Source organism: Anomaloglossus baeobatrachus, chromosome 3 (genome assembly GCF_048569485.1).
Source record: "Anomaloglossus baeobatrachus isolate aAnoBae1 chromosome 3, aAnoBae1.hap1, whole genome shotgun sequence".
Classification (NCBI taxonomy): Eukaryota; Metazoa; Chordata; class Amphibia; order Anura; family Aromobatidae; genus Anomaloglossus; species Anomaloglossus baeobatrachus.
In genome coordinates, this window is record NC_134355.1 from 697,806,303 (window position 1) to 697,820,908 (window position 14,606).

The 14,606-nt window shown below is 45.7% G+C and overlaps 19 non-coding genes across 19 annotated transcripts; all 19 read right to left on the reverse strand.

Moving 5' to 3' along the window:
• Positions 1–56: 56 nt before the first annotated feature.
• Positions 57–128, reverse strand: TRNAG-UCC (transfer RNA glycine (anticodon UCC)). Its single transcript has one exon. It is a non-coding gene; the product is annotated as a tRNA-Gly (tRNA).
• A 103-nt stretch (positions 129–231) lies between these two features.
• TRNAG-CCC (transfer RNA glycine (anticodon CCC)) lies at positions 232–303 on the reverse strand. Its single transcript has one exon. It is a non-coding gene; the product is annotated as a tRNA-Gly (tRNA).
• Positions 304–1,088: 785 nt separating this feature from the next.
• TRNAG-UCC (transfer RNA glycine (anticodon UCC)) lies at positions 1,089–1,160 on the reverse strand. The gene has a single exon. It is a non-coding gene; the product is annotated as a tRNA-Gly (tRNA).
• A 103-nt stretch (positions 1,161–1,263) lies between these two features.
• TRNAG-CCC (transfer RNA glycine (anticodon CCC)) lies at positions 1,264–1,335 on the reverse strand. The gene has a single exon. It is a non-coding gene; the product is annotated as a tRNA-Gly (tRNA).
• A 785-nt stretch (positions 1,336–2,120) lies between these two features.
• TRNAG-UCC (transfer RNA glycine (anticodon UCC)) lies at positions 2,121–2,192 on the reverse strand. The gene has a single exon. It is a non-coding gene; the product is annotated as a tRNA-Gly (tRNA).
• Positions 2,193–2,295: 103 nt separating this feature from the next.
• TRNAG-CCC (transfer RNA glycine (anticodon CCC)) lies at positions 2,296–2,367 on the reverse strand. The gene has a single exon. It is a non-coding gene; the product is annotated as a tRNA-Gly (tRNA).
• Positions 2,368–2,811: 444 nt separating this feature from the next.
• TRNAG-CCC (transfer RNA glycine (anticodon CCC)) lies at positions 2,812–2,883 on the reverse strand. Its single transcript has one exon. It is a non-coding gene; the product is annotated as a tRNA-Gly (tRNA).
• Positions 2,884–3,493: 610 nt separating this feature from the next.
• On the reverse strand, positions 3,494–3,565 carry TRNAG-UCC (transfer RNA glycine (anticodon UCC)). Its single transcript has one exon. It is a non-coding gene; the product is annotated as a tRNA-Gly (tRNA).
• Positions 3,566–3,668: 103 nt separating this feature from the next.
• Positions 3,669–3,740, reverse strand: TRNAG-CCC (transfer RNA glycine (anticodon CCC)). Its single transcript has one exon. It is a non-coding gene; the product is annotated as a tRNA-Gly (tRNA).
• A 785-nt stretch (positions 3,741–4,525) lies between these two features.
• TRNAG-UCC (transfer RNA glycine (anticodon UCC)) lies at positions 4,526–4,597 on the reverse strand. Its single transcript has one exon. It is a non-coding gene; the product is annotated as a tRNA-Gly (tRNA).
• A 103-nt stretch (positions 4,598–4,700) lies between these two features.
• On the reverse strand, positions 4,701–4,772 carry TRNAG-CCC (transfer RNA glycine (anticodon CCC)). Its single transcript has one exon. It is a non-coding gene; the product is annotated as a tRNA-Gly (tRNA).
• A 444-nt stretch (positions 4,773–5,216) lies between these two features.
• On the reverse strand, positions 5,217–5,288 carry TRNAG-CCC (transfer RNA glycine (anticodon CCC)). The gene has a single exon. It is a non-coding gene; the product is annotated as a tRNA-Gly (tRNA).
• A 444-nt stretch (positions 5,289–5,732) lies between these two features.
• Positions 5,733–5,804, reverse strand: TRNAG-CCC (transfer RNA glycine (anticodon CCC)). Its single transcript has one exon. It is a non-coding gene; the product is annotated as a tRNA-Gly (tRNA).
• Positions 5,805–6,073: 269 nt separating this feature from the next.
• TRNAG-UCC (transfer RNA glycine (anticodon UCC)) lies at positions 6,074–6,145 on the reverse strand. Its single transcript has one exon. It is a non-coding gene; the product is annotated as a tRNA-Gly (tRNA).
• Positions 6,146–6,248: 103 nt separating this feature from the next.
• On the reverse strand, positions 6,249–6,320 carry TRNAG-CCC (transfer RNA glycine (anticodon CCC)). The gene has a single exon. It is a non-coding gene; the product is annotated as a tRNA-Gly (tRNA).
• Positions 6,321–6,764: 444 nt separating this feature from the next.
• Positions 6,765–6,836, reverse strand: TRNAG-CCC (transfer RNA glycine (anticodon CCC)). Its single transcript has one exon. It is a non-coding gene; the product is annotated as a tRNA-Gly (tRNA).
• Positions 6,837–7,280: 444 nt separating this feature from the next.
• TRNAG-CCC (transfer RNA glycine (anticodon CCC)) lies at positions 7,281–7,352 on the reverse strand. The gene has a single exon. It is a non-coding gene; the product is annotated as a tRNA-Gly (tRNA).
• A 6,735-nt stretch (positions 7,353–14,087) lies between these two features.
• TRNAG-UCC (transfer RNA glycine (anticodon UCC)) lies at positions 14,088–14,159 on the reverse strand. The gene has a single exon. It is a non-coding gene; the product is annotated as a tRNA-Gly (tRNA).
• A 103-nt stretch (positions 14,160–14,262) lies between these two features.
• TRNAG-CCC (transfer RNA glycine (anticodon CCC)) lies at positions 14,263–14,334 on the reverse strand. Its single transcript has one exon. It is a non-coding gene; the product is annotated as a tRNA-Gly (tRNA).
• Between the last annotated feature and the right edge of the window lie 272 nt (positions 14,335–14,606).

A 14,606-nucleotide genomic window follows, 5' to 3' on the forward strand; every position in this document is an offset into this window, starting at 1 on the left:
TGTGTGAAGAACAAACGAAAACCATGAGCCTTAAACAGAATAAAAGCATCACCAAATGCGTTGGCCGGGAATCGAACCCGGGTCAACTGCTTGGAAGGCAGCTATGCTCACCACTATACCACCAACGCTTGATCACGCACACGGTTTTTTACGTTTTATGCCTCAGCACCATATTTTTTCATTCTTTTTAGTAAAAAGTAACATGTTGCAAAAAAAGAAACCTATATCGCCTGCATTGGCCGGGAATCGAACCCGGGTCAATTGCTTGGGAAGCAACTATTCTCACCACTATACCACCAATGCCTACCCCCACACTGAAAATGTGTGCTTTTGCTCATCAACTGTGCTAATGTGTTACAAAAACAGCACCCTGGCATTTTTCTTATAATGCGCAGTAACCCTACTAAGCTTTTATCAACAACTGTAACGCGGCATATAGTTAAGGTAAGACAGTTGAAAAGAAGCAGAGAAACTTTCTCTTCATTATTGTTATTTTAATTTTCAGTATTGCTAAATTGTGTGAAGAACAAACGAAAACCATGAGCCTTAAACAGAATAAAAGCATCACCAAATGCGTTGACCGGGAATCGAACCCGGGTCAACTGCTTGGAATGCAGCTATGCTCACCACTATACCACCAACGCTTGTAAACCCACAGGGAATTTTACGTTTTCTGCCTCAACACCATATTTGTTTATTCTTTTTAGTAAAAAGTAACATGTTGCAAAAAAAGAAACCTATATGGCCTGCATTGGCCGGGAATCAAACCCGGGTCAATTGCTTGGGAAGCAACTATTCTTGCCACTATAGCACCAATGCCTACCCCCACACTGAAAATGTGTGCTTTTGCTCATAAACTGTGCTAATGTGTTACAAAAACAGCACCCTGGCATTTTTCTTATAATGCGCAGTAACCCTACTAAGCTTTTATCAACAACTGTAACGCGGCATATAGTTAAGGTAAGACAGTTGAATAGAAGCAGAGAAACTTTCTCTTCATTATTGTTATTTTAATTTTCAGTATTGCTAAATTGTGTGAAGAACAAACGAAAACCATGAGCCTTAAACAGAATAAAAGCATCACCAAATGCGTTGGCCGGGAATCGAACCCGGGTCAACTGCTTGGAAGGCAGCTATGCTCACCACTATACCACCAACGCTTGAACACGCACACGGTTTTTTACGTTTTATGCCTCAGCACCATATTTTTTCATTCTTTTTAGTAAAAAGTAACATGTTGCAAAAAAAGAAACCTATATGGCCTGCATTGGCCGGGAATCGAACCCGGGTCAATTGCTTGGGAAGCAACTATTCTTGCCACTATACCACCAATGCCTACCCCCACACTGAAAATGTGTGCTTTTGCTCATAAACTGTGCTAATGTGTTACAAAAACAGCACCCTGGCATTTTTCTTATAATGCGCAGTAACCCTACTAAGCTTTTATCAACAACTGTAACGCGGCATATAGTTAAGGTAAGACAGTTGAATAGAAGCAGAGAAACTTTCTCTTCATTATTGTTATTTTAATTTTCAGTATTGCTAAATTGTGTGAAGAACAAACGAAAACCATGAGCCTTAAACAGAATAAAAGCATCACCAAATGCGTTGACCGGGAATCTAACCCGGGTCAACTGCTTGGAATGCAGCTATGCTCACCACTATACCACCAACGCTTGTAAACCCACAGGGAATTTTACGTTTTCTGCCTCAACACCATATTTGTTTATTCTTTTTAGTAAAAAGTAACATGTTGCAAAAAAAGAAACCTATATGGCCTGCATTGGCCGGGAATCAAACCCGGGTCAATTGCTTGGGAAGCAACTATTCTTGCCACTATAGCACCAATGCCTACCCCCACACTGAAAATGTGTGCTTTTGCTCATAAACTGTGCTAATGTGTTACAAAAACAGCACCCTGGCATTTTTCTTATAATGCGCAGTAACCCTACTAAGCTTTTATCAACAACTGTAACGCGGCATATAGTTAAGGTAAGACAGTTGAATAGAAGCAGAGAAACTTTCTCTTCATTATTGTTATTTTAATTTTCAGTATTGCTAAATTGTGTGAAGAACAAACGAAAACCATGAGCCTTAAACAGAATAAAAGCATCACCAAATGCGTTGGCCGGGAATCGAACCCGGGTCAACTGCTTGGAAGGCAGCTATGCTCACCACTATACCACCAACGCTTGAACACGCACACGGTTTTTTACGTTTTATGCCTCAGCACCATATTTTTTCATTCTTTTTAGTAAAAAGTAACATGTTGCAAAAAAAGAAACCTATATGGCCTGCATTGGCCGGGAATCGAACCCGGGTCAATTGCTTGGGAAGCAACTATTCTTGCCACTATACCACCAATGCCTACCCCCACACTGAAAATGTGTGCTTTTGCTCATAAACTGTGCTAATGTGTTACAAAAACAGCACCCTGGCATTTTTCTTATAATGCGCAGTAACCCTACTAAGCTTTTATCAACAACTGTAACGCGGCATATAGTTAAGGTAAGACAGTTGAATAGAAGCAGAGAAACTTTCTCTTCATTATTGTTATTTTAATTTTCAGTATTGCTAAATTGTGTGAAGAACAAACGAAAACCATGAGCCTTAAACAGAATAAAAGCATCACCAAATGCGTTGGCCGGGAATCGAACCCGGGTCAACTGCTTGGAATGCAGCTATGCTCACCACTATACCACCAACGCTTGTAAACCCACAGGGAATTTTACGTTTTCTGCCTCAACACCATATTTGTTTATTCTTTTTAGTAAAAAGTAACATGTTGCAAAAAAAGAAACCTATATGGCCTGCATTGGCCGGGAATCAAACCCGGGTCAATTGCTTGGGAAGCAACTATTCTTGCCACTATACCACCAATGCCTACCCCCACACTGAAAATGTGTGCTTTTGCTCATAAACTGTGCTAATGTGTTACAAAAACAGCACCCTGGCATTTTTCTTATAATGCGCAGTAACCCTACTAAGCTTTTATCAACAACTGTAACGCGGCATATAGTTAAGGTAAGACAGTTAAATAGAAGCAGAGAAACTTTCTCTTCATTATTGTTATTTTAATTTTCAGTATTGCTAAATTGTGTGAAGAACAAACGAAAACCATGAGCCTTAAACAGAATAAAAGCATCACCAAATGCGTTGACCGGGAATCGAACCCGGGTCAATTGCTTGGGAAGCAACTATTCTCGCCACTATACCACCAATGCCTACCCCCACACTGAAAATGTGTGCTTTTGCTCATCAACTGTGCTAATGTGTTACAAAAACAGCACCCTGGCATTTTTCTTATAATGCGCAGTAACCCTACTAAGCTTTTATCAACAACTGTAACGCGGCATATAGTTAAGGTAAGACAGTTGAAAAGAAGCAGAGAAACTTTCTCTTCATTATTGTTATTTTAATTTTCAGTATTGCTAAATTGTGTGAAGAACAAACGAAAACCATGAGCCTTAAACAGAATAAAAGCATCACCAAATGCGTTGGCCGGGAATCGAACCCGGGTCAACTGCTTGGAAGGCAGCTATGCTCACCACTATACCACCAACGCTTAAACACGCACACGTTTTTTTACGTTTTATGCCTCAGCACCATATTTTTTCATTCTTTTTAGTAAAAAGTAACATGTTGCAAAAAAAGAAACCTATATCGCCTGCATTGGCCGGGAATCGAACCCGGGTCAATTGCTTGGGAAGCAACTATTCTCGCCACTATACCACCAATGCCTACCCCCACACTGAAAATGTGTGCTTTTGCTCATCAACTGTGCTAATGTGTTACAAAAACAGCACCCTGGCATTTTTCTTATAATGCGCAGTAACCCTACTAAGCTTTTATCAACAACTGTAACGCGGCATATAGTTAAGGTAAGACAGTTGAATAGAAGCAGAGAAACTTTCTCTTCATTATTGTTATTTTAATTTTCAGTATTGCTAAATTGTGTGAAGAACAAACGAAAACCATGAGCCTTAAACAGAATAAAAGCATCACCAAATGCGTTGACCGGGAATCTAACCCGGGTCAACTGCTTGGAATGCAGCTATGCTCACCACTATACCACCAACGCTTGTAAACCCACAGGGAATTTTACGTTTTCTGCCTCAACACCATATTTGTTTATTCTTTTTAGTAAAAAGTAACATGTTGCAAAAAAAGAAACCTATATGGCCTGCATTGGCCGGGAATCAAACTCGGGTCAATTGCTTGGGAAGCAACTATTCTTGCCACTATACTACCAATGCCTACCCCCACACTGAAAATGTGTGCTTTTGCTCATAAACTGTGCTAATGTGTTACAAAAACAGCACCCTGGCATTTTTCTTATAATGCGCAGTAACCCTACTAAGCTTTTATCAACAACTGTAACGCGGCATATAGTTAAGGTAAGACAGTTGAATAGAAGCAGAGAAACTTTCTCTTCATTATTGTTATTTTAATTTTCAGTATTGCTAAATTGTGTGAAGAACAAACGAAAACCATGAGCCTTAAACAGAATAAAAGCATCACCAAATGCGTTGGCCGGGAATCGAACCCGGGTCAACTGCTTGGAAGGCAGCTATGCTCACCACTATACCACCAACGCTTGATCACGCACACGGTTTTTTACGTTTTATGCCTCAGCACCATATTTTTTCATTCTTTTTAGTAAAAAGTAACATGTTGCAAAAAAAGAAACCTATATCGCCTGCATTGGCCGGGAATCGAACCCGGGTCAATTGCTTGGGAAGCAACTATTCTTGCCACTATACCACCAATGCCTACCCCCACACTGAAAATGTGTGCTTTTGCTCATAAACTGTGCTAATGTGTTACAAAAACAGCACCCTGGCATTTTTCTTATAATGCGCAGTAACCCTACTAAGCTTTTATCAACAACTGTAACGCGGCATATAGTTAAGGTAAGACAGTTGAATAGAAGCAGAGAAACTTTCTCTTCATTATTGTTATTTTAATTTTCAGTATTGCTAAATTGTGTGAAGAACAAACGAAAACCATGAGCCTTAAACAGAATAAAAGCATCACCAAATGCGTTGGCCGGGAATCAAACCCGGGTCAACTGCTTGGAATGCAGCTATGCTCACCACTATACCACCAACGCTTGATCACGCACACGGTTTTTTACGTTTTATGCCTCAGCACCATATTTTTTCATTCTTTTTAGTAAAAAGTAACATGTTGCAAAAAAAGAAACCTATATGGCCTGCATTGGCCGGGAATCAAACCCGGGTCAATTGCTTGGGAAGCAACTATTCTTGCCACTATACTACCAATGCCTACCCCCACACTGAAAATGTGTGCTTTTGCTCATCAACTGTGCTAATGTGTTACAAAAACAGCACCCTGGCATTTTTCTTATAATGCGCAGTAACCCTACTAAGCTTTTATCAACAACTGTAACGCGGCATATAGTTAAGGTAAGACAGTTGAATAGAAGCAGAGAAACTTTCTCTTCATTATTGTTATTTTAATTTTCAGTATTGCTAAATTGTGTGAAGAACAAACGAAAACCATGAGCCTTAAACAGAATAAAAGCATCACCAAATGCGTTGACCGGGAATCTAACCCGGGTCAACTGCTTGGAATGCAGCTATGCTCACCACTATACCACCAACGCTTGTAAACCCACAGGGAATTTTACGTTTTCTGCCTCAACACCATATTTGTTTATTCTTTTTAGTAAAAAGTAACATGTTGCAAAAAAAGAAACCTATATGGCCTGCATTGGCCGGGAATCAAACCCGGGTCAATTGCTTGGGAAGCAACTATTCTTGCCACTATACTACCAATGCCTACCCCCACACTGAAAATGTGTGCTTTTGCTCATAAACTGTGCTAATGTGTTACAAAAACAGCACCCTGGCATTTTTCTTATAATGCGCAGTAACCCTACTAAGCTTTTATCAACAACTGTAACGCGGCATATAGTTAAGGTAAGACAGTTGAATAGAAGCAGAGAAACTTTCTCTTCATTATTGTTATTTTAATTTTCAGTATTGCTAAATTGTGTGAAGAACAAACGAAAACCATGAGCCTTAAACAGAATAAAAGCATCACCAAATGCGTTGGCCGGGAATCGAACCCGGGTCAACTGCTTGGAAGGCAGCTATGCTCACCACTATACCACCAACGCTTGATCACGCACACGGTTTTTTACGTTTTATGCCTCAGCACCATATTTTTTCATTCTTTTTAGTAAAAAGTAACATGTTGCAAAAAAAGAAACCTATATCGCCTGCATTGGCCGGGAATCGAACCCGGGTCAATTGCTTGGGAAGCAACTATTCTTGCCACTATACCACCAATGCCTACCCCCACACTGAAAATGTGTGCTTTTGCTCATAAACTGTGCTAATGTGTTACAAAAACAGCACCCTGGCATTTTTCTTATAATGCGCAGTAACCCTACTAAGCTTTTATCAACAACTGTAACGCGGCATATAGTTAAGGTAAGACAGTTGAATAGAAGCAGAGAAACTTTCTCTTCATTATTGTTATTTTAATTTTCAGTATTGCTAAATTGTGTGAAGAACAAACGAAAACCATGAGCCTTAAACAGAATAAAAGCATCACCAAATGCGTTGGCCGGGAATCAAACCCGGGTCAACTGCTTGGAATGCAGCTATGCTCACCACTATACCACCAACGCTTGATCACGCACACGGTTTTTTACGTTTTATGCCTCAGCACCATATTTTTTCATTCTTTTTAGTAAAAAGTAACATGTTGCAAAAAAAGAAACCTATATCGCCTGCATTGGCCGGGAATCGAACCCGGGTCAATTGCTTGGGAAGCAACTATTCTCGCCACTATACCACCAATGCCTACCCCCACACTGAAAATGTGTGCTTTTGCTCATCAACTGTGCTAATGTGTTACAAAAACAGCACCCTGGCATTTTTCTTATAATGCGCAGTAACCCTACTAAGCTTTTATCAACAACTGTAACGCGGCATATAGTTAAGGTAAGACAGTTGAATAGAAGCAGAGAAACTTTCTCTTCATTATTGTTATTTTAATTTTCAGTATTGCTAAATTGTGTGAAGAACAAACGAAAACCATGAGCCTTAAACAGAATAAAAGCATCACCAAATGCGTTGACCGGGAATCTAACCCGGGTCAACTGCTTGGAATGCAGCTATGCTCACCACTATACCACCAACGCTTGTAAACCCACAGGGAATTTTACGTTTTCTGCCTCAACACCATATTTGTTTATTCTTTTTAGTAAAAAGTAACATGTTGCAAAAAAAGAAAAATATATGGCCTGCATTGGCCGGGAATCAAACCCGGGTCAATTGCTTGGGAAGCAACTATTCTTGCCACTATACCACCAATGCCTACCCCCACACTGAAAATGTGTGCTTTTGCTCATAAACTGTGCTAATGTGTTACAAAAACAGCACCCTGGCATTTTTCTTATAATGCGCAGTAACCCTACTAAGCTTTTATCAACAACTGTAACGCGGCATATAGTTAAGGTAAGACAGTTAAATAGAAGCAGAGAAACTTTCTCTTCATTATTGTTATTTTAATTTTCAGTATTGCTAAATTGTGTGAAGAACAAACGAAAACCATGAGCCTTAAACAGAATGAAAGCATCACCAAATGCGTTGACCGGGAATCGAACCCGGGTCAATTGCTTGGGAAGCAACTATTCTCGCCACTATACCACCAATGCCTACCCCCACACTGAAAGAAGGGAATTTTGTTACTTACCGTAAATTCCTTTTCTTCTAGCTCTTATTGGGAGACCCAGACGATTGGGGTATAGCTACTGCCCTCCGGAGGCCACACAAAGCACTACACTAAAAAGTGCAAGGCCCCTCCCCTTCTGGCTATACCCCCCCGTGGTATCACGGGTTCTCCAGTTTTAGTGCCAAAGCAAGAAGGAGGAAGCCAATAACTGGTTTAAACAAATTAACTCCGAATAACGTCGGAGAACTGAAAAACCGTTCAACATGAACAACATGTGTACCCGCAAACAACCAAGAAATCCCGAAGGACAACAGGGCGGGTGCTGGGTCTCCCAATAAGAGCTAGAAGAAAAGGAATTTACGGTAAGTAACAAAATTCCCTTCTTCTTCTTCAGCGCTCTATTGGGAGACCCAGACGATTGGGACGTCCAAAAGCTGTCCCTGGGTGGGTAAAGAGATACCTCATGTTAGAGCTGCAAAACAGCCCTCCCCTACGGGGATGTCACTGCCACCTGCAGGACTCTTCTACCTAAGCTGGCATCCGCCGAAGCATAGGTATGCACCTGATAATGTTTGGTGAAAGTGTGCAGACTCGACCAGGTAGCTGCCTGGCACACCTGTTGAGCCGAAGCCTGGTGTCGTAGCGCCCAGGACGCACCCACGGCTCTGGTTGAATGGGCTTTCAGCCCTGAAAGAACCGGAAGCCCTGCAGAATGGTAGGCTTCCAGAATTGGTTCTTTGATCCATCGAGCCAGGGTGGCTTTAGAAGCCTGCAACCTCTTGCGCGTACCAGCGACAAGGGCATCGGAACGGCGTATGGGCGCCGTGCGGGAAATGTAGATTCTGAGTGCTCTCACCAGATCTAGCAAACGTAAACATTCTCATACCGGTGAACCGGATGAGTGCAAAAGGACGGTAAGGAGATATCCTGATTAAGATGAAACGAGGATACGACCTTAGGGAGAAACTCCGGAATGATGCGCAGCACTACCTTGTCCTGGTGAAAACACCAGGAAGGGAGCCTTGGATGACAGAGCTGCCAGCTCAGACACTCGCCGAAGCGATGTGATCGCAACGAGAAACGCCACCTTCTGTGACAGGCGAGAAAAGGAAACTTCCTTCAGAGGCTCGAAAGGCGGCTTCTGGAGAGCAACTAGAACCCTGTTCAGATCCCATGGATCTAACGGCCGCTTGTACGGGGGTACGATATGACAAACCCCCTGCGGGAACGTGCGCACCTTAGAAAGACGTGCTAGACGCTTCTGAAAAAACACGGATAGTGCTGAGACTTGCCCTTTGAGGGAGTCTAGCGACAAGCCCTTTTCTAACTCCTATTGTAGGAAGGAAAGAAAAGTAGGCAATGCAAATGGCCAGGGAGACACTCCCTGAGTAGAGCACCAGATTAAGAAAATCTTCCACGTTCTGTGGTAGATCTTAGCAGACGTGGGCTTCCTAGCCTGTCTCATGGTGGCAACGACCCCTTGGGATAATCCTGAAGACGCTAGGATCCAGGACACAAAGGCCACACAGTCAGGTTCAGGGCCGCAGAATTCCGATGGAGAAAACGGCCCTTGAGACAGTAAGTCTGGTCGGTCTGGTAGTGACCCCGGTCGGCCGACCGTGAGATGCCACAGATCCGGGTACCACGATCTCCTCGGCCAGTCTGGTGCGACGAGTATGACGCGGCTGCAATCGGATCTGATTTTTGCGCAGTACTCTGGGCAAGAGTGCCAGAGGTGGAAACACATATGTGAGCCAGAACTGCGACCAATCTTGCACTAAGGCGTCCACCGCCAGAGCTCTGTGATCGCGCGATCGTGCCATAAATGCCGGGACCTTGTTGGTGTGCCGAGACGCCATTAGGTCGACGTCCGGCACCCCCCAGCGGCAACAGATTTCCTGAAACACGTCCGGGTGAAGGGACCATTCCCCCGCGTCCATGCCCTGGCGACTGAGGAAGTCTGCTTCCCAGTTTTCTACGCCCGGGATGTGAACTGCGGATATGGTGGATGCTGTGTCCTCCACCCACATGAGGATTCGCCGGACTTCCCGGAAGGCTGCTGACTGCGTGTCCCTCCTTGGTGGTTGATGTATGCCACCGCTGTGGAGATGTCCGACTGGATTCGGATCTGCTCTCTTTCTAGCCACTTCTGGAAAGCTAATAGGGTAAGATACCCTGCCCCGATTTCCAGAACATCGATCTGAAGGGTGGACTCCTGCTGAGTCCACGTCCCCTGAGCCATGTGGCGGAGACAAACTGCTCCCCACCCTGACAGACTCGTATCTGTCGTGACCCCTGCCCAGGATGGGGGCTATGACAATGAGGTGGGAATAAGCCACTATTGCAGAGAGTCCTCGGCCGTCAGGGAAAGGGAGACTTCCCGTCCAGGGAGGTTGACTGCCCATCCCATTGGCGGAGAATGTCCCATTGCCGTTGGCGCAGATGAAACTGCGCAAAGAGAACTGCCTCGATGACTGCCACCATCTTCCTTAGGAAGTGCATGAGGCGCCTTAAGGGGTGCGACTGGCCTTGAAGGAGAGACTGCACCTCTGTCTGCAGTGAACGCTGCTGGTTCAGCGGAAGCTTCACTATGGCTGATAGAGTATGAAACTCCATGCCGAGATACGTTAGTGATTGAGTCGGAGACAGATTTGACCTTGCCAAATTGATGATCCACCCGAAAGTCTGGAGAGTCTCCAGCGTAACATTCAGGCTGCGTTGGCATGCTTCGAGGGAGGGTGCTTTGACGAGTAGATCGTCCAAGTACGGGATCACCGGGTGTCCCTGAGAGTGCAAGACTGCTACCACTGCTGCCATGACCTTGGTGAACACCCGTGTGGGCTGTCGCCAGACTGAATGGCAGAGCTACGAACTGAAGATGTTCGTCTCCTATCACAAAACGTAGAAAACGTTGGTGCTCCGTAGCAATTGGCACGTGGAGATAGGCATCTTTGATGTCTGTTGAGGCAAGGAAGTCTCCTCGAGACATTGAGGCAATGACGGATCGGAGGGATCCCATCCGGAACCGCCTGGCGTTCGCATGCTCGTTGAGCAGTTTCAGGACCAGAACAGGACGGAAGGAACCGTCCAGTTTTGGAGCCACAAAGAGATTGGAGTACAAACCCTCGCCCTCGTTCCTGAGGGGGGACAGGGATTACCACTCCTTCTGCTCTTAGAGCGTCCACCGCCTGCAGCAGGGCATCTGCTCGGTGGAGAGGTGGGGCCGTTCTGAAGAATGGAGTCGGAGGACGAGAACAGAACACTGTCCTGTGCACGTGAGCACAATGTCCGTCACCCACCGGTCTGTGACCTGTGGCAGCTAAATGTCGCCAAAGGCGGGGGAGTCTGCCATCAACCGCGGATGCGGAGAGAGAGAGAGAGAGAGCTGAGAGTCCTGAGGAGACCGCCTTGGTAGCGGTTCCTCCGACTGCCTTCCTTGGGCGAGATTGAGCCCGGCCGGAATCTGAGCCCGTCTGAGGTTTTGTAGCCCTTTTGCACGAGGACAATTGGGACCTGCCGGAGCTTGGGAAGGACCGAAACCTCGACTGTACTTTTAGGACAGTATTAACAGGGTAAGTCGCAGTGCAGACATTGCGGGGTTACGGACGCCTCTGCGGTACAGATGTCCCTGCTCAAGGTCAGCTGCGCAAGAACAGCTGAAAAGGTTAGGTTGCCAATACGGCTGTGTATGCCGGAGCAACCGACACGCCGATAGCCTCCTAGACAGATTTCAACCAGAGTCCATCTGTCTGTGAATGGCATCTTTAAGTGAAGCCCCATCTCCAGTGCAACTATGGCTCTATATGCAAGCCTGGAGATTGGAGAATCCACCTTTGGACCCTGGGTCCAGCGCTGACCACGTCAGGGGAAAAGGGATAACGTGTATCCTAAAAACGTTTGGAGAAGACGCTTATCTGGTAAGCGTGGTGTTCCTGGACTGCTTCTCTGAAGTCAGCGTGGCCAGAAAAATACTCAATATCTGCGTGAGATACTGAAAAGGAACTTCTCCTGTTCGTCTCCTATCTCCACTGGGGGAGCTGAGGGAGAAAGATCCAACCTTCCATTGATGGACGGTATAGGATCATTCCGTATGGCGTTACCACCCGGTGTATCCGGATTGAGAGCGATGTCAGTATCAAAGCCCTGAAGAGCTGCCTTTTGGTCACGTAGATTGCCCATGGGTGCAAGTCTCTATATTATGACTACTCCGTCCCTGTCCATGGACAGGGTTGACAGGAGGTTTCTTTGGCCACAACTAGTAGAGCCCCGGCAGACGAAGTGCTAGAGACCCCGGCAGACGACGTGCTACAGGGGAGCATGCACACAATGGGACGGTGTCATGAACAGCATCCCATGTAGTAAAAACAGCACTGAAATCTGTGTTGCTTTTTTGCCGCTGCCGACTAGCTATCTAGAAGTATATAGCCAAGATTGGTGACCGTACATTGCAATGTATAGCATACAGGCATAAAGTACAAAAGACCACTGCAGCACAAGCAATACAAGCAGCATAGAAGCCTGTGCCCTGGCACCCCTGCTCTTCTGCTGCTGTATACTAGTCATCTAGGGGAATATAGCCCAGAAGAGTGACCCTACAGTGCAATGTATAGCATACAAGCACAAGTACAAATGAACACTGCAGCACATGCAATACAAGCAGCATAGAAGCCTGTGCCCTGGCACCCCAGCTCTTCTGCTGCTGTAGACTAGTCATCTCGGGGAATATGGCCCAGAAGAGTGACTATACAGTGCTATGTATAGCATACAAGCACAAGTACAAATGCACACTGCAGCCCGTGCAATACAAGCAGCATAGAAAAAAACCTGTGCCCCAGCACCCTTGGTTTTCTGCCGCTGTAGTCTAGCCATTCTAGGAGAATATAGCTAAGACTAGCGACTGTACAGTGCAATGTATAGCATATAAGCATAAACACAAATGAACACCTCAGTCGTGCAATACAAGCAGCCTAGAAAGCCTGTGCCTTAGCACACCTGCTTTCCTGCTGCTGATGTGTCGCTCCCCAAGCGGGCATATAGCGACCTATGCAGTAAAAAACAACACATGTACACACTGCAGTTATATCGTGGTCAGCACTATGTGTGCCTCTTACCGCCCGCCTATAAGCGGGTGTATGATCGCCACTGTCCTGCCTTGGTGCCGAAAGTCCGAGCTCGGACTGCAGTAATGGCTGCCGGCTTCTTCCCCAGCTCATGTGAGGAGGGGCGGGCCGTGGGCGTGCCCCCAAGGCAGAGCGGGAATCCGGCGTCCGACAGTGTGCAGTGAGAGGGCTGGAGCATGTAAAAAGGCTCCAGCCCTCGGCGCTGCTGATTGCTCAGCGCCTGTCCCCTTCCCTGAGTGACAGGGAGGGGGCGGGAACGAAGCGGCACTAGGCCGCAGAAGCCGGGGACTGGATTTATAAGCGCCGCCGCCGTAAAAGCGCGGTCGGCGCCCAGTCCCCGGCGAACTACAAGTCCCAGCCGCGCCGCCGCTCCCGGAGCGTCCGGCGCGGTAGTTCCCAAAACACAAAGTCACTCAGCAAAGCTGCAGTGACTGTAACCCTTTACTGTCCCCGGCGCACTAGCACACCCAGCAAGTCTGGAGTGTGCTGTGCCTGTGTGTACGGGGACACAGAGTACCTGTAATGGTGCAGGGCCATGTCCCTGAACGGTACTCCAGCTCCGTATCCAGCAGGTTCAAATGGGTCTGTGGATGGAGCCCGGCGTCAGAGCTTTGAGGCCGGCAGGATCCCACTTCCTCAGAGCCCCTCAGGGGGATGTGGAAGGAAAGCAGCATGTGGGCTCCAGCCTCCGTACCAGCAATAGGTACCTCAACCTTACAACACCATCCACGGGTGAGAAGGGAGCATGCTGGGGGCCCTATATGGGCCCTCTTTTCTTCCATCCGAAATAGTCAGCAGCTACTGCTGACTAAAATCTGTGGAGCTATGCGTGGATGTCTGACCTCCTTCGCACAAAGCTTGAAAACTGGAGAACCCGTGATACCACAGGGGGGTATAGCCAGAAGGGGAGGGGCCTTGCACTTTTTAGTGTAGTGCTTTGTGTGGCCTCCGGAGGGCAGTAGCTATACCCCAATCGTCTGGGTCTCCCAATAGAGCGCTGAAGAAATGTGTGCTTTTGCTCATCAACTGTGCTAATGTGTTACAAAAACAGCACCCTGGCATTTTTCTTATAATGCGCAGTAACCCTACTAAGCTTTTATCAACAACTGTAACGCGGCATATAGTTAAGGTAAGACAGTTGAAAAGAAGCAGAGAAACTTTCTCTTCATTATTGTTATTTTAATTTTCAGTATTGCTAAATTGTGTGAAGAACAAACGAAAACCATGAGCCTTAAACAGAATAAAAGCATCACCAAATGCGTTGGCCGGGAATCGAACCCGGGTCAACTGCTTGGAAGGCAGCTATGCTCACCACTATACCACCAACGCGTAAACACGCACACGGTTTTTTACGTTTTATGCCTCAGCACCATATTTTTTCATTCTTTTTAGTAAAAAGTAACATGTTGCAAAAAAAGAAACCTATATCGCCTGCATTGGCCGGGAATCGAACCCGGGTCAATTGCTTGGGAAGCAACTATTCTTGCCACTATACCACCAATGCCTACCCCCACACTGAAAATGTGTGCTTTTGCTCATAAACTGTGCTAATGTGTTACAAAAACAGCACCCTGGCATTTTTCTTATAATGCGCAGTAACCCTACTAAGCTTTTATCAACAACTGTAACGCGGCATATAGTTAAGGTAAGACAGTTAAATAGAAGCAGAGAAACTTTCTCTTCATTATTGTTATTTTAATTTTCAGTATTGCTAAATTGTGTGAAGAACAAACGAAAACCATGAGCCTTAAACAGAATAAAAGCATCACCAAATGC